General features: G+C 37.9%; 1 protein-coding gene across 5 annotated transcripts in view; it reads left to right on the plus strand.

Moving 5' to 3' along the window:
• Positions 1–22642, plus strand: part of BUB1 (BUB1 mitotic checkpoint serine/threonine kinase) — a 310629-nt gene that overhangs the window by 9915 nt on the left and 278072 nt on the right. For all 5 annotated transcript variants that reach the window (XM_088148539.1, XM_088148512.1, XM_088148531.1 and 2 more), the window contains exon 2: positions 135–201. The gene's annotated coding sequence lies outside the window, so the exon portion shown is untranslated. The remainder of the gene's footprint in view (positions 1–134; positions 202–22642) is intronic.

Here is a 22642-nt window from a genome sequence, read left to right on the forward strand (position 1 = left end):
CAGTGAGCAGGAAGGCTCAGTTGTTTTTTTTTTCCTCTCCTCTTAATCATTTCAAGAATTATATTTTTTAAATGAAGGGAAATAAATGATATTTTGTTGCTTGCAGTACTTTTAATAAAATGCTACCATTTCAGATCACAATCTTTATCTCTATGGACACATTTTTCAAGAACATGGAAAGAAGAGGGTAGCTTGTCACTGGTAAGCATGATTCTTTTCTTTTTTTGCAAACTGTTTAGCATAGAAAGGATTCTTATAATTTAGTTGCTTTCTCTAGTAAGCAGAAGTGTAGTTCAGAATTCAGTGCAATGCATTCTGATGTATTAATGCAGTATGGAGTTCTATTGCATATCAGCAATTTGACAATCTAATTTATTAATATTCCACTTTTTAAGCTGATCTATTTCAGCTTTAGGAACTTACTTACTTAGGGTTGCAAATAAGTTTGGTGAGTTGAACACAAAACAGATGGTGCAGAGTTGCTTCTTTCTTGTTATGAAAACCTGAATTCAGAATCTAATGTTTGTGTATACAGATTTAATGTAAGTTGGGAGCTTTAGTTTTAGATGTCTCAGATTTTACAAGAGTATTTCTTTTAATCAGGTCCCTTCAAAGATACAAGCAATACAATGTTGGGATGACAATCCTGGCTAAACCATTTCCCTTTTATTATATATAAGGGAGCGATCTGAATAGTTGCTGCTGTGCTCCTGACAATTTATATAAAACTTAACATTATGCTATACTATTCATTTAATTCAATAGGAATATTACATGAGAATGTTATACTGAATACATTTAACCAATTAAAAAAACTCTTAATAATAAAACTATGCTAATTACAAAAGCTGAGTAACAGTTTTACAGCACCAGCTGATTCTATAATTTTAAAAATGCTGACTTGAGTCTAATCCCATATAGGAGCTTTACAGGGCATCCAATCAGATCAGATAGGTACTTCCTGGTTTGTGCAAAAAAATTGTGTACAGTAGTTCACATACCCAATTACAGTATCTTTGTCTTGAAATTCTGAGAGGTGGCTGGTTAAAAAAAAATGTTTACTGTGCTTTTTGGGTAGGTGTCTGAAGGGTCGGTGTCCTGACTTCTAATAAGATGCTGTAACTGGGAATATTTTATGCCAATAGTTTGGTTGGAGAACCAGGTGTAGCACCAAGACAAGTGATCTTTTCCACTGTAAAGTCTGAAGCTTATCTGAAATATGGTTAAGAGGACATCTTTCTACATCCAGTTTTGTAATTAATTGTCCCAATGTTTGTGTTTCATCTGTTCCACAAAGTGAGTTTGGGATACAGGATAGAAACCTGTTTCCAGCATTTCATTACTGTACAGAGTTTAATAAGGGCTTCAGTCTGAAGGGTTCTTACTTGGGTTCTCTCTTCACTAAGTGGATAGTGTTACAATTTGCAACCCCTCGAACAAGACCTGATGTTATCCCTCTTCGGCATCTTCTGGATTTATGAACCTGTGACTTCCCAAATGCAGCTGATTAATTCTATGGTTACAAAACTACAAATTTTGCCGCTCATATTTTTGTTCTGAGCAACAGTTTCTGGGATGTTTCATACAAGATAATTTCCTCCATGAATATCACTTAACCAGAGGAAGATCTCCATGCAATCCTGAAAAAGTTATGCATCTTGTTTTTATATGTGAAAGTGTTAACTCTGGAGGAAAAGTATTTTATATGAAGTGCTTTTCTGAGAAGTGATGGGCCTGAATTACACACCTTGAATCCAGATCCTCGCTCATTCACATTCATGAACAATTAAGGGCTAGAGTGCCTTTGAATACATAGTCACTTTAGGATTTGTAATCTGCACTAGTCACAGATGGGCAAGTACTTCCACATAACATCTGCTCCTTAATTTTCTCCCAACCATCTTTCTCAGTAGTTTGGTTCAGGAGGAGAACAGTGGTTTCTAGCTGTTGCTCTTTGCAGACCGAAACTCTTGTTGATCCACTGCATATCACCCAGAGATCCCTATCTACCTTCTGCCTCCCACCTCCACTTCCCTGGGAAATAGGGCAATGTGCTTTTTATGTGTTTGTAACATCCTTCCTTTTAGTCTGTAAGTATAATCAGCTACAAAGGCCAAATGCTGATGGAGATGCATTGACTATCTAGGATTGTTAGATCACAAGGAAGAGTGTGATCACATTTCCTCTCTTCCCCAGTGGCACTTCTTATAGTTAATTTCAAAGATCAAACCATTCTGTCCTGGCTATCACAGATCATAGAAGCCGGGCAAAGAACCCAGCTCTTCTGCATTTCAGCACATGGTGTGCTTTGCAGTGGTACAGTTGATAAGCAGAGGAGTAGCTCGCTTGCAAACCAACAATCCAGAAGTGGTTGCAGTTTGACTACAAAAATAGACAGAAAGAGTGTAGAAACTACAGTGTCATTGTAGATGAAAGCAGAATTTGAAAGGTGCCGGTTAGCAAATGATTACACGTCATTCTAATTTTCTAGGTGTGGGGGTAGTGATGTTTTTTTCTGTTTGAATTTTTTTTATAAGTGTGTGCTTTTTAATTCATGTGGTCGTTGATTATAGTAAATGAAACTAGATTCACGAGATTTTTGTATGTCAGGTGGGAGGGGGGTCATGTGGCTATCTGTAAATTCCTGATGACCTAATAAAATGCTATGCTGTTGCCTACACATCCTCATTCTAGTATGTTGGCTGTCAGGTTAAAATGAGTAAGTAGAGCATGTTCTTTAAAATCACCTTACTGCTGATAGGAATGAAAGAGAATACGTGTTTCTACTCCCCCACCACCAATTTGGAAATTTTTTTGAAACAGTGCAGTATAAACGTTACAGTTGTTCTGCATGTAATGTCAGAAGGTAGTTTATGCCACATTCCTACAAAGAAAAACCACAACACTTTAAAATAGAGTGGATCGATTCATATCAAAGCATCAGTTACTTTAAATTATGATTTGTATTAATAAGAAATAATTAGGCAGATTTAAATAACTCATGCCAATTTGATTCACAAAAACTAATGAATTTATAATTAATTATGTTGAATATACTTACACTCCAAATCAGAGGAATACTATAGACTAGGGTTATCTGAAAAACTCCTTTATTAGTGCTTGATAGGGAAATGTTTTTAAAAAACCAAATGTGGCCAGGAAGAGATTTAAAAAATACTGTATGAGTATCTCCCCACTCTCAGTTCCTTATTTTTCCTGTTACAACCTGGGGTTTGGCCATGTCCATGTTAGTGGACCGTTTCTTTGAACCTTGCCAGTTTATCACAATCAAATAGAGGTGAGGAAAAAGTCCCTAATTAATTGGATTTGTAGATTTTCCCCTTTTTGACCACATCCAAGTATAAAACTTTAAGGATTTGCTTTATCTGGGTAATTGACTGAATAAAACACATACACCTAAGTATTTAAGATAAGATTATTTCTTTCTTCTTTCCTGTCCTTTAACATAATGGGAGCCCAGTGCTCTGTGAGTAGTCATGTATATCCTTAGGAAGTTATTTTATATAACTCTCTGATTCGCTAACGGGATAGGACTTTTTAGCGGTAAAATACCATCTGCAGTTATCAATGACACTGTGTGTAGAACTTTCCCTAGTTCACTAGACCTTAAAGTGCAAATAACTTTTAGAACTGAGTGAAATGGAAATATTCCAGTGAGAATGGACATTACATTTTGAAATTGAAAAATGATCAGTCAGAAAGGCACTCTGGGGTGATGCCACAAGATGCAAATACATGATATGACTAATATTCTCATAACACACTGTCACTGTCAAAAGTTTTTCTTCTGGGTACCTAACACCAAATATTGGGCCTAAGAAAACAAGTTCTAACTGGATAACTTGTTTTTTTCCTAGAGCATTAAATACATAATTGCTATATTTTATTCTATTAAATAGAATTCTATTCTATCCCCATAATATTGCCCATCCAAGAAGCCTCAGTTTTCTTTTGCGGCTTTTCTAAAGCAATGAAGATGAAACAGCGTTTTGCAATGTAGTCTTGCTTTGAGTTACCAGGGTCAGATCAGACAAAAGGGGAGAAGCCAAGTTATTATGTGAACTTATGCAGAGGTGTGCTTTGCATATGTGCCAGGGATCAGTGATTTTGCTGTGGTCTTTTTCGACAAGGGAATAAGACTCTAGTTTATGTTTTCCTTCTCAAAACTAAGATGTGTAGAGGTAGAGATGCTGTGCTGAAGATTGATTAACTGCATCTACTGTTAAGATCCCTTGATAGTAGATTGATGCCACTGTACCATAGATGATGAATCTACATACCTATATATATAAGCAACATAGGACACAGATGTTTGGGACACTCTTGGACATGAACAGGAAGATCTGATGTTTCCTCAGCCCATATATGCTGGAATGCAACTCCTAAAATTCCAATCTAACATTTGGTTAAACTGGCTGGTTATTCTGAAAGTAATTGTCCAATGCATCTTGAAGGCACGAGCTGGGAAAGTATGTCATAGAGTCATACATACAATCCTGGTATACTACTGTTTGTTCATCTTCTTAGGGCAAAACTACACAGCAAGCCAAAGGCAGCCTACCAGCCTGATACTATAATTCACACAGTCATCCTACTTTTGCAGTTCCAAAGAGGCAACAACTGAGATATAGAAAATATATCTAGGATTATACTCATAGTTTCTAGACTATCATCGCTAAATAATACTCTTATTTAAGTTCATATCCATTTTATGAATGTGGACGGTGATAAACTTTTCATTTCTAACACTCTGTATTTGTAGCATCTGTTTCAGAAAGACTGTGGCTTTCCAGGATCAGACCTTTTAATTTGTTCAGATCTTCCAGCATTCTCATTTATCTGGTTTCAGTCTCAAAACTTCTTATTCTTCTGATGGTTTTTATTATTTTTTGTTTCACTCAGCTGTATTATTTTATAATGTCATCAGATATATACCATAAGAAGCATGCTCTGTAGTCCGCTATCAAGGAGGTCTGCTTGATACATCTTTTTCAATTATAGCACCTCTTCTGTGGAATATTCTTTCAACAGAAGTTCAGCTGGGTTCTTTTTCTTTTGGGGTGAAGCCTTTATGAGAGCTTCAAGAAGGCAGAGCATCTGTATCTTAGCTTTGAAACTAGTGAAAGAGAAAGTTATAATACAGATACACAAAACAAAATTCTTTGCTTGGTAGCAGGGAATGGGAATCCAGAACAATTTCTGGAATGATCTTCCCCTAGACATCAGTTGTCCCCAATCTTACAGTCCTTTAGGAAGGCAATAGGCGGATGAATGGATGGCTCTTTTCCCCTGGTTTTGGGAACAGGTTTAACAGAGTCTCCAGTGGCTGAGTTATAGAAGTGTTCAGTTCTGTTTGCCATTTTTAATGTGTTATGCTATGTTGTTACTTTGCACTGTGTTGACATAAACTCCTACCTGGTCCATATAGCTGGACCCTTTGACATCACTATGTTTATTTTCTACCAATGCAATTCAGTATGTACATGTGGAGAAATTAAAATGATAGCATGGATGGATTCCTTCTGTGGAGCTAATGTCCCAGTCATTGATGCTTCTGACTGATTAGAAGGTTTTTCCTGTTGTCCAGGTAGCTGAAGAGGTAGTCTGGTAAAAGCAAAGGCAGTAGAGGTTTCTAGCATGTTGCTGGCCCTGTGCAGCTGGGACTATTTCTGCAATCATTTGAATTTCTCCGCAATGTAGTATCACGCATACGTATGAATTAAATTGGCATCACATGGAATTAAGTAACGTCCTTTTGTTAGTGTTAGGTTGATTAAAGAAAATTAAGGGGACACCTGTAGCAATGAATCATGCTGTGGGTTGATGCCAGGCTTGGCAGGTGGTCATCCTCTTTTGTGATGAGATATGTGAGGTCCTCATTACTCAGCAGACATGAGTGAGTCCTAGTTTTGATTCTGAGAAGTGTGAAAACAAAACGCATGCCGCTTGCACTTCTTGTACATTGCGAAATGTAAATCAAAAGTGCCCTGCTATACAAAAGAAGTTTCAGAATCAAAACTTGGCATGAAGTAAAATACTTGAAAACTGGAATTTATTGCAGTTTTGCATCAGCTTTATTAACTAGATACTTACTTTGAAAAAAAAGATTTTAGGTCTTTTTGTAATTTCTCAGTTGATACGATTGTTTTACTGACAGCTTCTGTGGATATATGTCTATTTTGTTCCCGTTCACAAGCTCTAAGAAAATACATACTGTTTAGGATTCCATGGGGAGGATGTTCTTAAATTTCACAATCCCTGATATTTATGCTGAGATCATGCAGTGCTGACTCTTTCCAGAGGGAGTTTTTTCTGTTGCTGTCAGATTGCCCAGGAGATATGAAAGCTGGATGAGTTGCAACTGTTAATAACCAAGAAGACTTAACAAAAACAATAAAAAGTTTTGATTTATTTATGACATTGTACCTAACGTTTTCACCTGTATTTGAATATGTTCTGGTTGTCAAATTATAATCCTCATTGAAATTGTACAGTGGAAAAAATGGGTAAATATTTTGGCAGCTGAATTCTGTTCCTGGCACTCAAAGTTGCACAGTGGCAGAAGAATGGTGAAAACATTTTGCCTAACACAAAGGAATATGATTAAATATAACACATTAACATTGCTCTATATTTTTATTATTATTTGTTTCATCTGACTTGGCTATATGGTTTACTGGGTACAGAAATCCACCTACATTTCAAGTACATGGCAATGTGTTATGCTGAATGTGTCTGTGACGGAGAGTGTAATTTTAACATTAATCCTCTGGTACTGACCTATAATATGTTCTTCAGTAGAAATTGATCTATGTGAGACAGTTAGCTTATTGTATGTTTGTGAATTTAAAGAAAGCACATGATAAAGTGAATAGGTTTGAATTGTAGAACATTCTTCATCACTAAGGAGTTGATGGTTGGTTGCTGAATTCAGTAAGAGTAGTATATAATGGAAGTAAATCATGCATTTAGAATAAATGGAAAGTTTAGCAATGGTTCAGTACCAAGTAAGGAGTAAGACAATATGTAATATGTAAGCAATCCTTGGAGTAACAGATATATCTTTGCTGGGGATGTGAAAGTAGATGCACTTTTTAATACAGTTGATCCCATGATGTTGGCTGAGAACCTAAATGATTTGTGGCAGATGTTGCATTTTAATTTTTAAAAACAATTTATATGGCCACCCATCTTGCAAACAGTGACTCTAGATGGCTAACAGAATTAAAAGCACAGTGAAAACAACCAATCATAATAATGTACAGGTAGTCCTTGCTTAATGACTACAGTTGGGACTGGTAACTCTGTCACTAAGTGATGCAGTTAAGTGAGACATCATGTGACTACGATGAGCTTACATCCTCACATCTTCCACAGTCATTAAGCAAATCACCCACAGTCGTTAAACAAGACATCACATGACTGTGACTTGTGATTTTACTGACGGCTTCTCCATTGACTCTGCTTGTCGGAATCCAGTTGTGAAGCACGCAAATGGCACACACATGACTGCAGGACACTGCAGTAGTCTTAATTGCAAAGGACTGGTTGTAAAGTTACTTTTTCAGCACTGTTGTAACTTCAAGTGATCACTGAACAGGGCAGTTTAGTGTCCCTAAATTGTACCTGTATGTACAATTGTGCTGAGAAAACAATTATGTCCACAACAACTATCCCATGGGCTCTCTTAAACTCCTCACCCCCACACTTGGTAAAATAGCTATGTTTTTAAGGTTTTTTGGAAAACTAGCAGAGTTGGGGCCAGTCAGATCTCTGGGGGATGGTGTTCCAGAGGCTAGGCACTGCAGCAGAAAAGACCCACTATATAATGCAACAGAGTATGGAGCTGAAAATTAACATATCAAACTCCAAGGTAGATGTGTTTGAGAGGTAAAGTGGAGTGAACTACTGCAAGTTGTACATAAATGGTGGTGTGAGTAGATGAATTTATGTACCTTGTTAGAATATTTGCTAAAGATGGGGAATCAGAACAATTTTAAGATATGCAAATGCTGGTAGAAAAATAGCGGGTAATACGTGGTCCAAAAGGAGGTAATATGGCTGTGTAGAATGTGCATCTGCCCACTTTGCTAAATGAAAGTGAGAAGTAAAAGTAGGTTGAATGCAGTGGGAATGAGTTATATAAATGTATGTGATAAAACAGCAAGAAATAGGGTAAAGAATGAATGGGTGCGGAATGAGTGTGGGCAGAATACAAAAGTGAGAGACCATATGAAAGAAGTATGTTGGGATCATTTTTTCAATAGAGAGAATGTGTGAGGATTGAATTGTAAACAAATACATAAAAAAGGTGAATGAGTCCAAAGAAGAGGAAAACCAAGGAAGTTGCGGTTGGCTGGAGTAAATGAGATTCTCAGAAAGGGAGAGGTAAAAATTTAAAAAATAAAAGGTAGTGTATTAAGCAATGAATGTATGTGATAGAAGGAAGGATAGCTTGCAAGAATAAAAGGTATGAAGAGGTAAAGTGAATGGTCTTGGTGTAAATTAGATTTAGCTTTATTTCTTTTCCTTATGCACGTAATTTCTTTGACTCACTGTGTCTTCTGTGCATAATGTTGCTTTGTCTAGAAGGAAATGCGTAATTGGTATTTATGTCCATGTGTGTATATGTGTGTGTGTGTGTGTGTGCGCGCGAGTGGGTATCCTTGCTGCTCTTTAGTTGGCATCTGGACTTTTGCTGCCCATATCTGGTAGCGCTACCAAAAGGGGAATGAATCATTGGTTAAACTCCATCCCAGTATACCATGATGAACATGCTTAGGGTAAACAAGTCATAGGCCCATATTTGCTTCTATTACCACAATCTTGGCCATGGTCTGGATTCAGAGAGATAGTAAAGGTGGCCATCAAGAGACATTTTTATTTATTATTTATTAAACTTATATAGCCACCCATCTCACATATATGACGTAATATATTATTTTAACACAATCAGTTGTGAGAGGATTTTCTGAAGAATTACTTAGGGTTAAGGTTAGGGTTCTATATGTCCAGTTAAACCGTTGTTCTGATGAGCTCAACATTGCCTACACTGATTGAGAGCAGTTCAGGATATGTCAAGATTAAACCTTAGACTGTAATTTGCCTCCAGTAATGTGCCTTAGTTTTGAGCTACAAATTTTGGGTGTATTTTGAATGTGTAAGCAAAGTGAAGTTTGGACAGATGAAGATCATACTGTAAAACATTATATGTTGTTATATTCTTATTCCTAAAGGATTTCCATTTGGTTTCTTTTTCCCCTCCTTTTGAAATGTTTTAATTATGCCATGGGAATTAAAAAGCCAAAGTTGCAAGAAACTCAAGGAAAGTTTGCTTCTGTAGTGGTAGAGAATTTTGGCTCCAATAGTTTAAAAAAAAAAACCCTTTGCTTCGTGGTAAGTTACTTCTCTTGGCAAGAAATTCACTAGCTCTTACAGGTCACAAATTTGTAATGAGTTAATAATCTTCTCTGCTCAGTGTCTGCTAGAAAAATCTGCTTGAAACATTGTATTTGATCTCACATTAGTACCACAAATGAGATTTTTCTGTACCAGATATAAATACAATAAAATAGCCTGAATTTTTTTTAATGCAATCTATTTTTTTTCTTCAGAAAATAAAGGCATGGAGTGAGTTGCCAACTAGTAAGAAAAAAGAGAAAAATGGCTTGTGGCACACATTTTGAACAGAAACTTGATATGCTCATTTTAGAAACTGGAACTTTAAATACATGGATACACATTTAACCAGCTGTCTCTACATCAGCCTACTCTTACAGGTACAGCTACAAAAGCTAGTAAAAAACTAGCTACTCCATTTGAAGACATAAAAATATTAAAAAAACATAATATTTTTAATAAAATTCCAATTTAGAAAAAGGTTAAGGAAACGAAAAATGATTTGAATGAACACTAAGCACACAAAAACCCTTATATACAAATAAGTAAGTTACATAGAAAAGAACATGAACAGATGTACATATAATAACTCTACAGTATTATAGGAAACACCCCACCACCACCACCACCAAAGTCCTGCTGTGCTGCCTCATCATGGCGGGGAGATGGTATTCCTGGGAGGAGTGAGCAAAGAACGTCAGAAATGTATGCGAAGAGTGTATATTCCCAGCAGGGTCACTGATGGTGTGAAGGTCATCCCAGCTGCCCAGATAAAGCACGCAGGAACCAATATTGGGCAGCAGCAATATAGGAAGATGCTGGAGGCAGATGACCACTTTAGTGACAAATGGCAAAGGCATCAATTCGTATTGTGTGGCAGAAGGCAATGTAAACCACTCCTGTATTTTTATTAAGAAAACCACATGGATAACATGGCAAAATAGACGGGCTCTGGGTTGGCAAAGGAGTGTGACAAGGCTAGATACTCTCCCCTTATTTATTCAGTCTATATGCTGAAAATATATTGAGGGAAGTTAGACCAGAAGAAGAGGAGCTTGACTTTAAAACTGGAGGAAGAAACATCAATAGCCTACATTATGCTAAGCACATTACTGGAGATTTGAGAGCTGTACATTTTTCTACATGAGATATCATGAGAATGGAGTACTGACACAGAATAAAAACTAATAGAATAAAATAATTGAAAACATGCTCTTGTACATTACCTTTTCGGCCCATTAATTTTTCCCATTAATAGTCTTTCATAGATTGTACCTTGATTTATCTCATAGCAACATTCTTATGATTTTGTTAAGATTGCTGAGTAGGCACTTAAGTGCCCAGAGCTAGGAATAAAGTGGATTTAGTAAATTCAGTAGTGCTTTTCTTACTATTTAAGTCAGGATGCTGGGAATTAATAAATACATAAGCTATAGATTAATAGAGGGTCCTGCATTGTTTCAGTAAATGCTTCTGTGTATCCATAGCAAAGATAAGCAGATCGTGGCCCAATGACCACATATGCCCCCATGGCACCCAAGCTCTTCCCAAGAAAGGGAGAAAACCAGCAGCACTCTGCTGAAAAACTTGCTGGCTTGAGGGGTTTTCTCTCACTCCTCTGGTACAGTTTTGTAATCCGTCATACTAACTTGGCTAGCGCCACCATACTTGTAGATAGAGCTTGATCCAATTTTAGAGAGACTGATGTTGTATTTTTTAGGCTCTCATTTTTAGGATTCAAGAACATGAAGCGAAGTGCTGTTGTTTTCAGATCATATACTTCTTAAGTTTTAATGACTCAAAACTACAAAAATTAAGTACTTTTTACATGATACTGTATTCCTGAAGTTGACTGAGAATGCACAACATTTTCTCTCCTTGTCTGAGTAGCATGTTAGCCTGTGGATATATAAACTTTAAAATTAATCAACAGGTAGATTAGGCATTCTCCAAGCAACTAGTCCATTCATCTATAGCTTCTACACAAAAACAACAAATGGCCCTACCCCATGCACTAAAAATCAGTTAACCATTGTATCCAGCTGTGGAAGCCATCAAAGTTTTTCGCAGTTTAAAATCATCGAAATTCACTCCAAGAAAAGATAAGGAAGAGTTTGATTCTAGCTGATAAGATAGGAGATCTGTTTTGGCTGTCACTAGAACTGCTACATCTTTAAAACAACTAAAAATGGGACCTGACTAATTGGGCAAGGCTAGCCCTGGGCTAAATAGCTTTATAGAACAGAAGCATATTTAGTGCTCTCCCAATTGCCTTACATTTTTCTTTGTTATGTCTCAGCATGTGATATGTGAGTGACAGGCTCCTGCTTAGAGTGAGCCAAATAAGGACGGTCGGTCGGTCGGTCTGTGTCTGTCTGTCTGTCTACCTACCTACCTACCTTCCTTATATTTGATTTGGGGCCCCTTTTGTCTCTCTGTTTTGCACCCTTCCGTGCCTCCCTGCCCATGCACAAGACTTTATAATTATGCTGAGTACCACATGATATTAGGTAAAAGTTGCATTTATTTATTATTTATCCAGTTGATATGGCCACCCATCTCAACAAGTGACTCTAGGCGGCCTGCAATCTTAGAAGCACCGATGACCCACCCTTGCTGTATACAGTTCAGTTAAGGGTTCAGATTCCAAGAAAGGAATCTTTTGTGAAGCATTTAAACCTTGTTTTAATCCTCTTTCTGTTGTGTCTTAATCTTATGCTTTTATGATAGTTGCAGTATGCTTTGGAATTCTTAAAATAAGTACTAATAAATATAGGATCCAATCTGACCTAATGGTTATAGCTAAAGAGAGTGGTAATGTAGTTTGAGTGCATGTGCTGAGCATATGGATTATATCACATGGCAGTTAATGTCATCCTCATCTCAGTCATGATTTACTGGTACTTCACAGTAACACACATTTAGAAAATGTAAGAAAAATCTATTTGATCCTTTCATCTTTTAAAAAAATCTATTTGATCCTTTCATCCTCTCAGTTTTCTTTTGGTCTTCATAGAAACATTTCCAGCCCAAAGTCTGTAGGGGGTGTTATTAATAAAGGAATTATGTTAGAGAAACATAACCTGACTTTTAGATTCTATCACATTTTAGTTTATCTGAATGTAAAGTGTTTTCTGTTTATGTGTAGCATATACATTCTTGTACTGCATGTCTAAGAACAGTTTATATTTAGATTATGAATTTTGAATTTTAAAATGGCCTTTTCATGTTTTCTTTTTAAAGAATCAAGTTACTATGCTTGCAGTAATAGCAAACAAAATGGGAAATTTGGACCATTAAGAATACATAAAATTATAAGTATCTGGTGTGAAATTTGGTCTTGACAGTTGTCAACATGCTGATCACCTGCCAATCTGTGTAATCACTCGACATTATTTGTGAAAGAGAAGAGTTTCAACATTATTGGTTCCACTGATTCTCCCATTGGGCAGAGAACTGAATCTTCACCGTGTTGAGAACTTCTTCTTTTTTCCTGGGGTGGGGGTTTAATTGCACTGGGATTTTTAAAAAAATCATTAGTAACATATTTATTTATTGACTCTCTTGTCCTAGCATCTGAATTTGTTTGCAGTTTTGGTTCTTGCTGAGCTTTTGTTGTTTTGTTTATTAGCTTTTTCTTCTTTTTAGTATTATCATTGGGACAAGGGAAGGCATAAAGCAATTCTGGACACACTAGTGAGTCTCAGGATGATTTGAAGTACACCTGCTAGGACTTCGTGCTCCCCTTGGCAACCCCGAGCCAACTAATCTGGAAAGCTAAGCCAGGTTGCCTCTTTTAGTTGAAGGGGACACCAGCTGGGAAGTGAAGAGCTGTAGGTGAGACTGGAAAGCTGGGGAAGAAAACATCCTGGAAGGAGGCAATATCCAACCACTTCCATATCATGCCAAAAAAATTGCTCAAGCTGGACTCAAAGGAGTCCTTTTTACTTTTTAAAAGTAAAAGCAGCTGTGTTGACCCTGAGTAATGAAGTCTAAAATCCATACGAAGGCAGCACTTTTATGATAGTAACTGAAGGTTTAGAAAATAGTGTGCAATGTTTTGAGTTTTCGAGAACTTTTCTTTAGGAAAAGGTTAAAAAATCCCACCTCCTCCAAGAATGAGAAGTAGAACTAGAAGAGAGAAAATGTGACTGATAATTAAACTGTGTCTGCATTAGATTACAGTCTTAGGGCTCAGCTGTACATCCTGTTTGCCCAGCACAAAGATGCCCCAGGAACCATTTCTTGAGGACATGAACCATAACAGTGTCCTCAACCTTCTTCCAGCCCACCATGAAGGCATCCTGCACTTGTCTTTTCTTGCAATGCTTCAAAAGTGTTGCTTTTCAACTTATGCTAACAACCGTCATGTCAGTCAGTCAAATAGTTCCAAATTAAGTTTAGGGGTGGGTCCTCCCCAACTCCTACTGAGGTTACTGATGGCCTCTCCCCCCAGGTCCTGGCCTCTGACTTTCAGGGCCATTTGCCTTTTGGCAGTAGAGGAGTCAGAGTTCTCCCAGCGTGCCAAAAGGCATCTGTTCCCTTCCCTTGTCATTCCACGGGTGGCAGGAGAAGTGGGGAGAGGAGGAGAAGCAGGTCTGGGTTACTAGTTCTCCCTGCACTAGAAAAACCCACTTCTTCCTGCAGAGTGGCTGAAGAGCAGCTTTTCCCACTTTCATTTCCACAGGGGAAGAGAAGTGGGGTGGAAGAGGCTCTTCACTCTGAATCCCTACCATAAGGCTATGGCAGCTTTACCATGGGAGTGCCAGCTGCAAAGCCTGAGGTGCAGCCTCCCACCCCTGTGGCAGAGGAGGGACTTATAAGTAAAGGCCTGGTGGCTGTTTTAACATCTGCTCATGGTCCAGTGACTTTCTGAAAGACTGTTGGACTTGTGTTATGAACCCCTAGCCTTTGGTGCTGGGGTCCCAAAGCAACAGGGGAGCATTTTAAACATGTGCCTGACAGTATTCTGGGAGATTGCTAGAAACATGTTTAAAATGTCCCCCTCTGTGGCTTCTGCACTGTAATGCAGGGGCGGCACACTCACATATCGTAGAGACCTATCTTCTCTACAGTTTTGGCATGGCAGTGCCAGGGGCACAGGGAGGAGAGCATTTTTGACTCCTGTCCATTAATCGTGAAGACTCCTGGACACTCCCACTGCAGCTTAAGTCCTAAAGACCTAAGCCACAGGGGGATGGGGGGGTAGGAGCAGACAACTTCACCATGAGGTTCCCAGCTTCAGCTGCAGCCAGCAGCCCTGTGTTGAAGCCACAGGATGCTGGCATAAGCTTCCATTGCATTTTCCTTTCCCCATGGGAAGAGAAATGGGGTGGAAATAGTTCTTCAGCCACCATTCTGTGGGGAGAAGTTGATCTACTTCATGCTGGGAGAAGTGGGATTAAAAAACCTGCTCTCTCTCCTCTCCTTTCTCCCACCATCACCACCACCTTGCCTGCTGCTACTGGGGGACAGAAGAAGAGGGAAAAGAGAAGTGGGGGACAATGGCTCCTTTGCTGCCTGTAGTTTAATCCCATAGAATGATCATTCTATGGGATCAGAGGACTGCCAGCAGGAGGGGAGTGAACTTGTCTCTTGCCTTCCCCAACCTCTCTTGCTATAAAGTGGAGAGAGAAACATCAGAGAATGGCCCCATGGAGAGAGTACAAAAGGAAGCATTCCCCACCCTCCCTCTCTCTTCCCCACATTAGTTTTGCTGAGGCAGAATAAGGGATTGCTCAGCACTTCCTTAAATCAGCATAGTTTTCCGCTGGCTCCCACACTGGATACCAGACTTCAATGTTGCTGTGAGGAAGAGCCCTTAGACAGATCAGGAGACTAACTGTAAAACATGCCAGTTAGGTCTTGTCTGGGACAAAAGCTGTAGGAACAAGTGAATAATTTTCTGGGGAAAAAATCCAGTTGTTAAAAAATAAACTTGTTCACATCCATAATGAAATACATAGGTCCTATGGTGAAAACAGAAGGGATATTAAGTAGGCAACCTTTAAGATCTTAAACTAGGTGAAAAGATTCAGTAGAAGGCAAATCAGACAAGACTGCTTAGTGGTAGAAGGACATACACGCTAGAAGTGTATTTTCTTGATGGACCTTGAGGAAGCATCTAACTGCTTCCTATGCATCTTATATGCTATGTCCCAAATTCTGCTTCAGAAGATTGTGGGGTTTCCAGAAGAATTGGAGGCATGGTATAGTATTTTTACATCCTGCAAAGGGAGTGACTGAGTTCACATAGTGGGAGCCAGCATATAATAATGATTGCTGTGAGGAAGAGCCCTTAGACCAGTGTTGTCTGGGAGTTGAAGTCCACTCATCTTAAAGTGGCCAAGTTTGGACAACACTGCCTTAGACAGATCAGGAGACTAACTATAAAACTTGCCAATTAGGTCTTGTCTGGGACAAAAGCTGTAGGAACAAGTAACAAGAAAATAAATTAAGCCATGGCTTGTTTAACTATTGTTTATTACATACAATTGGTGGAGTTACATATCACTGTAAACCAAGCATTACAGTTTACAGATTATTATGGCTGGTCCCATACAACAAATCACATTTAATCTTCTTGTGATACATGTAAAGGCCTTGCAAACTCTGGTTTGTGGAGATGTCTTAATTTAAAAATTCATTTATGTTTGTCTACCTACACATCTTATAGTCCTCAAGAATGCTGACTCCCCCTTGCCCTTGTGCACAGATGATAATGTGGCTATACAAGTATTTCTGTATGTAAGTATTTGTCTATGAAAGAAGAGTTGTTCTCAAAGCATGCATCCAAACGTACAAAATTTGAACAGTCAGCCTCTGTAGAAACCCATTCATTCTCTCTGTTATGTTTTCTCTTCTAGGCTGAGTTTTGTGGAAACTGATTTAATCTTTGTTTAGGAGCCTGGTGGTGTATAGTGTGCTGCTTAGCTGAAGCACACAGTCACTCAGTTCCTCTCACATAATTCTAGTCTGGATAGGCATACAGTCCAACCTCCCAAATTCTGAACCAGCATGGCCAGCAGTCCTAACCCCAATGGAGGATATCAGCTTGGGAATGATTCTTCTAGTTGCATAAAGTGGGAACAAAAGAACGTGCCTATTGATCCTTCTCTGCTGCATTTGTATAACCTATTTTTGCAACTCTGCTTGTGAGGTGGAGCCCAAAGTTTTTGCATAAGTTTCTGCCATGGAGAGACTACATGTAAAGGATTGTAGGAGAAATCAGTAAGGAACAGGTCAATCATTACTGTACCCTCATTCCCCAGAAGTACATTTAGAAGCAGCTGGAGGAAAATTACATATTAGGAATAGTGCTTTCATGCAATCTCTGAGTTCTAATTCTGGATTTATTTTTTAAAATCGGGGTGGGGGGACATTGAATATAGAGGATCAATCTACATTTAAAGTCATCGTGTTTTAAAAATAAAGGAGGGGCAGCTGTTCAAAAGAATTAGAGAAACAAGATGGTCAAAATAGTGTATTATTGATATTGCAAAGACAGAAGGATCTCCCCATACAAAGGGAGGAGAAGGAAAGATGCATTGCACGTTCTATTTTTATGTACTGTATACAACTTGACTCTGCCCACATATCCAGTGTTCTAATTGTGTTCCCCTCTAATTAAAGGAATCTTCATCCAGGATTTGCTTTATTGTAGACAATGTTTTGAGAGGTATGAACTGTTAGCAGAGTGCTGTAAAATATCAGCTTTATCATGAGATTTTGACCTTGCAATTACTGTGCCTCCTAAGCTGTATAAACAGTTCTGGGTGGTGCCCACAATGTCTGGTACTACGTGTTTCTCACGGATAGAACTGTAAGATCTGTAGGTAGCCTGAAGTCCTTCTAGGGACAAAGGTCAGGTAAAGGTTTTTGAAAACCTGCAGAGTCCAGGTTAGTTAGGGGCAAAGCTTGATCTCGTCTGCACTTACTACACACACAAAAACACATACACAAATGGAAATTAGATGAGGCTTACTAAGCAGGACAAAAATCAGGTGGGCAACAGTTTTGTTTATGTTGTATAGTACAGTAGTGAAATTGCAGAGATTAAACTGTGATCCAGGAAATCGCCAAGTTCTACAGCTCAAAGCTAACTCAGTGTGGCAAGCCATTGTTCCTCAGCCTCTGTCGCACGTCTTCAATAAGTTGTTAATAAAAGTGTTTTGCCTAGTTATTCAGACTATAAGAGTACAGTGATAATGTATATGAAATATTTTGAATCTTGCAAAGTACTAACTTTGAATAGAACCACGAAAGAGGGGCATGAACTCATAGGAAAGAGAATCAGTGCCCCAAACCACAAGAGACTGGTTGAGATGTAATGTTAAACTGTGGTTTAGCTACTAAACCATATATAGATACATGGACGGTTTCTGATCAGATTCCAGACTCCCTCTATGCTTGCAGATCTTTTCTGTGCTGAAGTTCTTGTTTTGTTTCCTTGGCTTTGAATATTATAGTACATGCAGGAAAACAAGTGCATGTGAATATCTGTGTGCTTGCATTTTCAATAAATAAATATGAGGGAGGAGAAAACTTGCATATTTAGATTCTTCTATAGAAGACTTTGAGTTGGGTCCACTATAGGAAATGCCTTACACAGAATAAGGTTTCACAAGATTAGCAGGGGTGTATGTTGAGGTGGTATTATTATTATACCAAAGCCAAAAAAACATTTAGTCACAATAGCTCTTGTTGCAAATGTACAAAAACATGAAAGCCTGGGGAACAACAGGCCTCCCTGAGCGTCTTGTGTGAAAAGATGTCTCTTAAGTAGAGTCAGTTCAAAGTTTTTGTTCTTTCCTTGAAAACGTTTGTTGCAATATTCCATTAGAAGAACTCGCTTGTCTGACTGACTTCCTTTCATCCGTCATGACGGCAAGATGAATCTTGCCCATGGTTAGGAAAGATGCTTTTGTTATCTCGCTTTCACCGGGAATGTTTTTACGTATTACTTTTACCAGTACTCATTTCAACACACCGGCCTTGCCCACATACGTGAGTAATATATCTTTATAGATGCATTTTATTTTGTTTTGTTTTTGGTTTGGCTTTGCTAGTTGTTTCTTATAAGAGAATACCATACTGAGTCTTCTAACCACAGCTGATCAACTGAGGGCATTGAATATAACATTACTGCACTGAAAGCAGTACAGTTCCAAAGAGAGCCATACAACTCATTCGGTGTTATGGAAAGGTGACTGAACTGGGATTCTAGACACAGCTATGTTTTTGATATGATTCTAATTAAACTAATTTTTTTTAGTATGTCAGCTGTTAATCTCTTTTTTAAAATTATTTGATTTTTGGGGTCTCATGCGTTGCTTTTTAATATGTTCTATTGTAATTCTGATTTTAGCTTCTTTTTTATTTTGCAAGTCGCCCGGGGAAAACTTTGATGGATAAATAATTAATGACACGGAAACATGATGGTTGTGTCTCTTGAAGGATGCTAGAAGTCCTTTCCTTGAATTTCCAGGTTTTCATTTTACAAATAAACCATCTCTGGCCCTATTCTGTTTTTTTAATTGCAAATGTATTTTAATCTTTAAGTATTAAATGAAAATGCAAAATATTTAATATTTAATTAGTAAATAAAAGTCTCCGGCCCTATTCTGATTTAAGAGACTATATGCAAAAATGTCATTTCCAATTTCTTAGAAGGGTTAACTTTCTTCTACTTTTCTTGTTCTGGCAACTGCCATCAGGTGTGCCCACAAGGTGTCAAAAAAGTCAAGACAGTGGCTGCAACCACAAGGTCAAAGCTCTGCCCCCTTTTTACAGGCACTGTTTGTGTGAAAAATATGAAAAAGATGCAGGACTTGAACCACACCATTATGGACACCATCTTCATTTTTTGACACATCACCCATGGTCACCCCAATCACTGAATAGTGTTAAGACAACTGATAGATATTTTGGTTTATAGCCATTATATACTGCACCAAATTTTTATTCAAACATATTTTATTAATTCAGCTATTTTAGTTACTACTTAGTTAGGGGTTTGCCTAAGTACATTTGACTCTCTGCACCCCCACATTCTGATGAGGCTTCCACATTGCAAATATCTTTAAGTACTCAGTTGTTCACACATAACACACAAGATACTTTTATTTACTCCTGTTACTTAGTGTGCATATTTTCTAGCTATAACTCTGAGCTTCTTATTAAAATCCCACAAAAGAACAAACAATACATGATAGCATGAGGCTAAACTGAAGGTTAATTACATGAACAGTTCGTATTGTAAACTGCTTTGTAGACTGACAGTTCCAGAAAAGCAATAAACAGTATTCATAATTTCAAAATTTTGAGCTATGGCAGATATATAACCCTCTTAATAGTATGACAGCTGTGATCCTAAAGTTTGACTGATTTACTATTCATTAAAAAAAAAATCCCACAAGCTGTTTAATTTTTATGCCACCTCGTTTCTAGCAGTTTATGTAATCTGAGCCTATAAGCTTTATAATATAATATAATATAATATAATATAATATAATATAATATAATATAATATAATATAATATAATATAATCAAGTATCATACTCTCTGGTGTGAAAATGCAATATGTTGTCATATAGTGAATATTGTTGCTATGTCCCATTTTATTGTTTTTTTCAATTATATCAGACTAGTCTTAACTATTGTAAATTATCATTAGACTGATATAAAATAGATTGACCTTGGAGGTTGGTCCTTGAATACATTGTTGCTTCATTTTATTATAGTTTTCCATACCTTTCTGTCCTTGCAAACCATCCTTCTTTCCACCATGTCCATCCACTGTGCATTGCTTTCTCATCTCCCATCTCTCCCTTTTTGGTCTTCTCCTTCCTTGGATCCATTCACGTACCTTTTATATATATATATATATATAGTTATATATATAGTTATATATATAGTTATATATATATATATATATATATATATATATATATATATATAGTTTGCAATTCAGTCCTCATTTCTTCTCTGTATCAGATGAATCTTCCTAAACGTATTTTTTCATACTGGTAACTCACTTTTGTATTCAGTCCACATGCTTCCAGTACCATTCATTCTTGACCCTATATCTTCTTTAACAAGAAGACATTCTTCGTAAGGAAGCTCCTTCCATTACATTCAGTTTACCTTTCTGTTTCTGCACACCTAAGCAACTCTCACTTCCACCTAACAAAGTGTGCAAAAGCACACCTATATTGCTTTTGCTACATACTTTTCCCACAAATATTTGTTTTATTTCATTATAAAATGCAAATACTTCATTATAAAATATAGATATTAGCTGGGTACTGTGTTATTTATACAATATAAACTAGAATTAATGTACACAAGACATCAGGACTCAAAACAAGGATAAAGTAATATCAGAGCATTTTAACTTCCCAGGTAACTGTATGGCAGACCTCAAAGTGACTGTTTTAGAAAAATAATTTAACAGCAGGACTGAGTGAGAAATTGCTGGAGTCATATATATCAAAAGATTTCATGCAATCTCAGAAGGTCTCAACAGACACAATGGGCTTTTAATACATTGCAGTTTATAATTTATAAGATACTTGCCTCGCATGTAACTTGTATCTGCATAATCAAGCTGTCTTCCTTTCCTCCCCACCGCCTCACTCCAGTTTAAATGCTACATCACTCTAGCCACTGTAAGCCTCTGATGAAGTGAGCTGCAGCTCACGAAAGCTTATGGTTTTTAATAACATTTGCTACTAGAGTCCTGGTTTTTACCACCATAGAGTAACATAACTCTCCTCCTACAACACTCTTGACCATTTACTCTTATATTACAAATAGCAATGGTATCATCAGATGGCCTGTAGATACTAGTCTTTGTTACATTATTGGTCAAGCAAAGCTTTCACGTAGCTTTTCAGTAACATAGAAAAGGTGTAGACAAGGTTCACAACCTTGGTCATTCACACACCATATCCAGCCTTCCTGGCTAATGGTGGCCAGTTGGGCCTAATTTGGATACTATTCCACAAATACAGGCCCCTCCCTTTTAACCCAAGTACACTCGTGTGACTCTATCTCAAACCTAGAGATGGCTTTTGTTGTTGTTCAGTCGTTAAGTCATGTCCGACTCTTCGTGACCCCACGAACCATATTGCGCCAGGCCTTCCTGTCCTTCACTGCCTCCCTGAGTTTGCTCAGTTTCATGCTCATTGCTTCAGTGATGCTACTGTAGATGTTTTTCTGGAACTCTCGTGCTTTCTCCATGATCCAGCAAATGTTGGCAGTTTGATCTCTGGTTCCTCTGCCACTTCGAAACCCAGCTTGTACATCCGGTAGTTCTTGGTTCACGTACTGCTGAAGCCTAGCTTGTAGGATCTTGAGCATAACCTTGCTAGCATGTGAAATGAGTGCAATTGTGCAATAGTTTGAGCATTCTTTGGCATTGCCCTTCTTTGGAATTGGAACGTAAACTGACCTTTTCCAATCCTGTGGCCACTGTTGCGTTTTCCAAACTTGCTGGCATATTGAGTGCAGCACTTTAACAGCATCATCTTTTAGTATTTTAAATAACTCAGCTGGAATACTGTCATCTCCACTAGCTTTGTTGTTAGCAATGCTTCCTAAGGCCCACTTGACTTCACTCTCTAGGATGTCTGGCTCAAGGTCCGTGACCACACCAGCATGGACATCAGGGACATTAAGATCTTTCTTGTATAGTTCTTCTGTGTATTCTTGCCACCTCTTCTTAATCTCTTCTGCTTCTGTTAGGTCCCTGCCTTTTTTGTCCTTTATCATGCCCATCTTTGCACTAAACGTTCCTTTGATATCTCCAATTTTCTTGAAGAGATCTCTAGTCTTCCCCATTCTATTGTTTTCCTCGATTTCTTTGCATTGTTCATTTAAGAAGCCCTTCTTATCTCTCCTTGCTATTCTCTGGAAATCTGCATTCAATTGCTTATATCTTTCCCTTTCACCGTTGCTTTTTGCATTCCTTCTTTCCACAGCTATTTGTAAAGCCTCATCTGACAGCCATTTTGCTTTCTTGCATTTCTTTTTCTTTGGGATGGTTTTAGTTGCTGCCTCCTGTACAGTGTTACAGACCTCCGTCCATAGTTCTTCAGGCACTCTGTCTAGCAAATCTAATCCTCTAAATCTATTCATCACCTTCACTGTGTACTCACAAGGAATATGATCTAAGTCATACCTGAGTGGTCTAGTGGTTTTCCCTACATTCTTCAATTT

The sequence above is a fragment of the Python bivittatus genome, unplaced genomic scaffold (assembly GCF_059951505.1).
Source record: "Python bivittatus isolate LINGU-HERP-01145 unplaced genomic scaffold, Pbiv_v1 ctg000020_np1212, whole genome shotgun sequence".
Classification (NCBI taxonomy): domain Eukaryota; kingdom Metazoa; phylum Chordata; class Lepidosauria; order Squamata; family Pythonidae; genus Python; species Python bivittatus.